This window comes from Mizuhopecten yessoensis, unplaced genomic scaffold (genome assembly GCF_002113885.1).
Source record: "Mizuhopecten yessoensis strain PY_sf001 unplaced genomic scaffold, ASM211388v2 scaffold7283, whole genome shotgun sequence".
In the NCBI taxonomy this organism is placed as follows: Eukaryota; Metazoa; Mollusca; class Bivalvia; order Pectinida; family Pectinidae; genus Mizuhopecten; species Mizuhopecten yessoensis.
In genome coordinates, this window is record NW_018406970.1 from 1,619,211 (window position 1) to 1,627,157 (window position 7,947).

Consider the following 7,947-nt stretch of genomic DNA (forward strand, 5'->3'; position numbering starts at 1 on the left):
CCAACAAGCAATTGTTATAGAGAAATTTCAGTTTGAAAATGCGTACTATTTAAGTGTTATTCAGTTACAACGTGTTATGCACTGTGATATATTTTCCGTAGGTATCAAATATACGATAATATACAGACAAAATATCGTACATTTTTAAAACATATCCATGGGTGGTTTATTTACTGTAAAACACAGTTAAACAATTGTATATCTACATATCAATAGCCTCAAAATTTAGAAGAAGAAGAAATAAAATTGGAAAAAACACCTGCACTTGAAGAAAGCCTTTGGAGGCATTTCTCATTATTTATCTAAGAAAAAAGGATGATTAATGATGATATATTTTAAGTGTACTACACAAATGAGCGGTATGATACTGATAAAAATGCATTTGTATAATAATAATAATAATAATAATAATAATATACAGCATTTATATAGCGCCCTATATAATTTGTAAAATTACTCTAAGGCGCTTTACAACATATGGATAATAGTAATGGTTATAATTGTGAAAACAAACAACAAAGGCTTGCAATTACTTTCATACATTTAACAAGCAATGTGCACATAATTGAACAAATAAAAGGGTGGTATTTACATGACGTCTTTGCAAAGATTCTAAAATGCAGTCGTGAAGGGGTGAGTTTTTATGCCCCTCTTGAACTTGGCCAGGGTATTTGACTTCCTAATAGAAGATGGTAAGCTATTCCACAGCGTAGCCGAAACCCTCCCAAAGTATCTGTTTCCGTCGGTCACAGTACAAGATTTTGGGACACACAACAAAGATTCTGACTCCGACCGCAGTGATATTGACGGCTGATACAGGGTAAGTACTGAGGTGCTGTTCCATTCAGTGCCTTGTATGTGTATACCAGAATTTTGTACTGCGACCTGTATCGTACAGGTAACCAGTGCAACGAATAAAGCGCAAGTGTGATGTGCTCTGCTCTTTTATAAAGATGTTATGGCTGTAGCGCGCGATTAAGATCCAAAAGACAATTTGACAACAGCAACAATCTATAACACAATAAATCAACAAACATTTATAAAACAAACAATAAACAACCGTAACATTCAAAGGCAAAATACAAGTAAAAATTACAAGAGCCGAGAAAATGAAAACAGAATCCATGAGACAAATAGAAAGTTTTTAAAACGGAAGAAAGAACAAGCGAGATATAATAAAACAACAGCAAGAATCTAGGCGACAATTAGCATATAGATACAATAAAAGGAGACAAAAAGTCAACAAAAAGAAACCAGGAGACAACAACACTATCTAGGACAAAATGAAACGACACCAAGAAACCAGGAGACAACAATACTATCTAGGACAAAATGAAACGACACCAAGAAACCAGGAGACAACAACACTATCTAGGACAAAATGAAACGACACCAAGAAACCAGGAGACAATAAAACTACAAGAATCCAGGAGACAGTAACAACTATTTAGGACAAAATTGAAATGTCACAAATCTAGGAGACAAAGAAACAAGAATCTAGAAGACCATTAAACAACAACAAAAAACTAAGAGTCAACTACACAACAACAAGAAACTAGGAGACAATTAAATTAAAAACACAATAATACAACAACAGTCTAAGAGATATGAAAAAAACAATCAGAAGGCTTTACTGAACTAATAATTTATTATGATATTCCTAGAAAATGACTACAAATACATATGTATGATTACGATTTTTATTCTCATTGTTAAATGTCTTAAAATCAAATCATAAGAAAGACTTTGTAACGTTTCATTTGATAGTCAATTAAAGTTAATAGGGTTTAAATGAAGATTTATTTAATGAACCTTACTAGTAAAGAAATTATTAACGATAACTACTAAATCCGTACAGTTTTTGACTGGTACAAATATTCCTGACCGTTAAACTCGAAAATCAATGTTTGGTGATGTTTTTAATTGTACATATGTCTCAGCAATCATTGGCGTGTGCGATTATTTTGTACCACCAATAAACATATTTGTATACTAAAGAAAAATGATTTTTATACTTCATTTAATGTTGTGCAGTAATATGTGTTTGTCTCTGACTGTTTAACTCAAATATTCACAATATCATTTACTTTGCTAATTAAGAAACAAATTCGAAGGAAAAACATCGAGATTTGACCGTTTGCTTGAATCAAACAGATGTACTCTAAACGTTGTTTTATTCCATAGGGTATTATTTTTGAGAATTTGCTGGCAGCGCGTTTCGCGTTGGTGTAATTTATTCGAGTTCTTTGATCGATATATTGAACCATTGTGAGTACTCGCGTTTTACCCACAGCGGAAAGTTACGCTGCATTGTGGAACATAATACACCCCACTAGTAGATTTGCACATTTATGATATTAATATTAGCTACGGATTTTACATAATACACTCAAATAATATAATCTGCGTGGAAAGCGCTTACATGTTATGACTACTGAAATAAAAAAAAAATAAACAGTACCCAGACCAGTATAATAATAAAAACGTCTGTCAATTCATCATCTTCATCATAACACGTGTACATAACTTGCCAAAAATACCTTGCATAAAATATTTATTCAAGTTAGTTCATTTTCGCAAAAGACCCATTCTCAAAAATCGTGTGGACACCAGTTTTCTCATGGCTTGATTCAAAGTTACGTGCATTTATAAGGAAATGTTGACAACATTCGCTTTCACCTTCACTCTTATCATGTTGTTATAATAATACCATGTAGGTATGATACACAGATCTTGGATGATTTCATTATTGATAGCGCTGGCATTATAATCTTTCATGTCAAAAAGAAGAAAACGTCACTCTGATACCAACTGATATTTTAAATATTAGATAAAGAAAACATGATTTAGAATTTCACAAGCGAAATGAAAACAAAAACAAAATCAATGTTCATTTTATGTATATAAAGCAATCAGCACAGTGTTTAGCAGTTGCTATTTGACCCTATGCAGTCACTAAAACTATATTTCATCCTATCCATCAAGCAGTCACTGAAACTCAAGAGAGTAGATTTGGTTTCACTCTTAGTTGGTTTATGGTTCTAAACTCGAACTAATTTCTTAGTATGCTGCTCGCGTTCTTAATTGTCTACACGCTACAATGTAAATAAATATGAGCTAGAAAGTTTTGAATTTAATTCTACAATATACGTGTGTTTTCATGATATTAGTTTAAACAATAGATTTGATTCGTAATAGCAGTAATAATCATACAACAATACATAGTGAAATAGGGATTTGATAGCAAGCTTACAACTTATGTGAGTCATCTCTCTTTGTTTGGTCATCATGCATTTAAATGAATGATATTTTAAACATTGCAAATGTGATTCATATTAACTAAACAAACAAGTTAATCAAGTAAATAATTGAATATTCAAATAATTAATTAATGAATTAACCGAAAGTTTCTCATTGTTAAACTTCCGTTTTACTCATTACCTATAAAATATACAAAGTACAGTTATATTTCAATGATAACTTGATATTTAAAAAGTAACATTCACTCGAACCGTTTACAGTGCATTTTGTTGGTAGTTCAACATGATATTCTTACAGGGTGGTATTTTATATGGACAAGTATTTGACTAGAGTGTGGTTAGCATTAATTAATATCACCGAAGAAGAAACGATTGTTTATTTTAATGGCATTTGTTGATTCTAAACTGATAATTCTTTCGTGAAAATCATCGATGTGTGTGTGTCGTGAAACACATTTATACTCGGCACATCTAGTATTCATACCCGCAAAACTATGAAAATAAATAGTGTCAAAAAATGATAATAATTTAGAAAATGAATTGAAATGATAAACGAAGGATTAATGCATTACTAATAAATTGTTATGATAAAAACAGTAATTCATTAATTTATTAACTACACGTTCATGCCACATGGGGATGCAATCCATTAATACATTTGGCAAGCATTTACTTGCCCGTTTTATCTATTGTTTTAATTTATTTATTTATTTATTTATTTATTTGTTTATCAACTATTTTACAAACCTATATTTCATATCATTATATGTTTATATTCGTATGTTTATTCTGCATTACAACTGCAAGATAAAATGCAAATTCATTACAAGTGACAATTGAGTAATTATCAAAATAGTATAAACAGTTTATACCGTTATAAGTAGATAAGAGTAGGTATGACACAGAATGCCAACAACCATAATAAAGGTTATGCTTGTTGTATATTTTCAATCTTTCTACCCCTAAAGGAGTCGGCCCAAACGAAAAATATGGTCACCAAACATATTATGTTTTCTCCGTGTTTAATTCTATTATAAAGGGTTATCAAAGAATTAAAATAAGATCATGCTTGACTAAATCTCCTTTTTTTTTTAAATCAAAAGCGAAACTATAATCCCAAATGGTACTAACAATTACACCTAATTTCCTTATTAATTTAAACAGTGCTTATGTTATAAGCCTTTGCTTAAATAGAGAAAATAGAGTTTACAAGGAAATATATCGTATATGCTTGTATATAGTTTTACTTTATGTAAAACAGAGGTTCACAATTTTTTTTGAATTATTCATATAATAGTATTATGATAAAGTTTATTTTGGTTTGGTTAGTTTAGGTTTTACGTCCTATAAACAGCTTAAGTCTTTTAAGAGGACGAGCCAGGTTTTAGTGGTGAAAGAAAACCGGACTAAACCGAGAAAAACCACCGACCTGCAACCAGTAATGATAGTTCACTAATAAATCATTACAATGTTTAAATAACAGTTTGTAACAAAATCAGTGGTTCTGGTAATAGTATATCAATCTATTTAATATAAGTATGATATAAAACAATGGTTCATATATACAAGATATTTAATGGCAGTATGGTATGAAACAATGGTTCATTTAAATGCCTATGAAAATATACACAATTTGTATAACATTATTATAATGTGATATGTATTAATATATATATATATGTAATAAAAAAGGATTAGATGTCCATGTGAAGGAAGTAAATATAGAAAAAAATAAGATTAACGATCGACTAAAAAACTAGCTGCTTTCACCCTTCACATGGCTCTTTAGGTTTATTCAAAAGAACGAAGGATGTATGCATTACTTTGATGCAATAAAGAACAATGGAATAATGTTAATGCATAAATCCTTCGGTCTTTTGAATAAACCTGAAGAGCCCTGTAAAGGGTGAAATTTTTATATATATTTATATAGATCATACTTTTGTTCGCAGAAAAACAAAGATTAGCTATAATATCAGTGTAAATTTGTTTATTTTTCAAGCATTGGTTCAATGAAAACATTAGACCGTTTACTTAATTAGTTCAGACCGTATACTTGATTAGTTCATATTTTGTTCATAATTTAGTTGTTCGTGCATTAATTAATTTACAACTTCATTCACTTCCTAACTGATTCTGACAAGTTAAACACTTAAAGCTCGTTCTGTCAGCAAGGAAACGTTATCGGAGATGTATATACAGTGGAACTGTCAGGATTAATTTTCGTAGCTGTTTCACTCCTGGCGATACAACAGCCTCTGTCTTCACAAGATATACAGATACATCAAATGATCAACTTACTCGTCTTTAAAAATAGATTGATAATAGGATGTAATCTGAAATGTGTTCACTTCAACATAAAATGTATGCAGGCTATCTCCGAGTTGTTTTTGGGTGAGAAGACAACCGCCACCTTATCTGCCTGTAAACAATTCATACCTTATGCTAAGCCTGGCTAACACTTTGTAATCACATTTTACATATGTATGTATTTTATATTATTGAAATAAATCAATTACGGTAATATTTGTATGCTGCTTCACATAGTTTTATACTGACTCAAAATAAAATTTCCCTAATAATTCTTTATTGCCTCAAAGTGAAATTTTCTTAATACTTATTTATTGCCTCAGTGTGAAATTTTCCTAATACTTCGTTATTGCCTCAAAATAAAATTGCCTTAATACTTCTTTATTGCCTTAAAGTAAAATTGCCTTAATACTTCTTTATTGCCTTAAAGTAAAATTGCCTTAATACTTCTTTATTGCCTTAAAGTAAAATTGCCTTAATACTTCTTTATTGCCTTAAAGTAAAATTGCCTTAATACTTCTTTATTGCCTTAAAGTAAAATTGCCTTAATACTTCTTTATTGCCTTAAAGTAAAATTGCCTTAATACTTCTTTATTGCCTTAAAGTAAAATTGCCTTAATACTTCTTTATTGCCTCAAAGTGAATTTTTCCTAAAACTTCTTTATTGCCTCAAAGTAAAATTGCCCTAATAGTTCTTTATTGTCTTAAAGTAAACTTTACCTTATAGGTTTATGCTGCTTCAAAGTAAAACTGACCTTGTACTTTTATTCTGCCTCGAAGCAAATTGACTTGAAATGCTTGATACTTGATAATACTTTATACTACCTCGAGGTAAAACTGTCTTACTGTTTTAATGCTGTTTCAAAGTGGAATTGCACTTATAGTTTTATACTACCTGAAAATAATATTGCCCTTTTACTTTTATTCTGCCTCAAAGCAAATATACTTATTATTGTATTCTGGTTTGAAATAAAATAATTTGTATCTAACGTCGTTATTTTGTATATTAGTGAAATTGTTTCACACTGTCATAACTTATAAAAACAGTATTGTTTTTTCTTTAAATTTAGTTATTTTTAAACACTGGTTTATATAACAGACGGATAATTTAATTACAGTGCGAGTATACCCTTTCAATTATGCTTTTAATCATTCCGTTATTACACTGAAACTATCCTATGATTTATAACTAAAAATTCATAAATATCCTACTTAAATAGATGTATGGGCATAAAGTAATAGCGACAGTTCAGACAAAGAAATTTGTGAAATGTTCAGGGTGATCTGCCCCCTTATCAAGACATGAACATGAACATTTACATATCACAACATAAAACAGGGAAAAACAGGCACCATGAAACAATAATATAATACAAAATACATAATCAAACTGAAGTTTATTATATAAAATATGCTGTTGTAATTGCATATCCCCTCGGTTAGCTTGTAACCTAAGGCTAACTATAGTAAATAATTCATCGTGAATACGTGAAGTCAAGTGAATTTATACTAAAAATCTGAATGAATGTAGTGATAAAAATCTAATGCCTAGTAGTTCTTGTAACACGGCGGGAAAAAACTTCGAGTGACGAGGTGTATCTGCACGTCGAAATAACGGACGGGGTCACACCAACTCGACCACGTAAAAAATGAGGTCAAAGATGGAAAACGTCGGGTAATGTGACAGAAACTGGATAAAATATGTTGGTATAATAAATATTCATATATATACAATTAAAAACGGTGTTTTCATTTTTCAAATATTCATGTTAGCTGTATATTTTAGTTAATTAATGATTTCAGATTAATACTATTACAACTATGATCAGTTAATCATGCAAAGTAATTAATACAAAGAATGATAATTGATACCTTAAAACTCTTAATATTTTAATGTAATATGAGGAATCGTACCATAGCAAAATTGATACTACAACTATTTATGTTAAGTGATGCATAATTACATATACCGATACAGGTACTAGACATATTCAACAGTGTTGGACATATTATTTAACATGAATATTGATACTAGAACTCAAAATGTTAAATAGTGCTCTTTCACCGATACTAAAACTATGCATATTATAACAATGTTATTCATATCATTGATATTAATATTGATACTAGAACTTGTTATATTATGTTATACCTATTACCATGTTATACATATCATTAACGTTAATACTGATACTAGAAATAATTATATTATGTATTTCAAATTACAAATGTATCACATATTAATATAAATACTTTTTACTAGAATCAATTATATAATGTAATACGAATTACCGATTTTACACATAACATTGATATTAATATTGATACTAGAACTGATTATATTATGTTATACCTATTACCATGTTATACATATCAT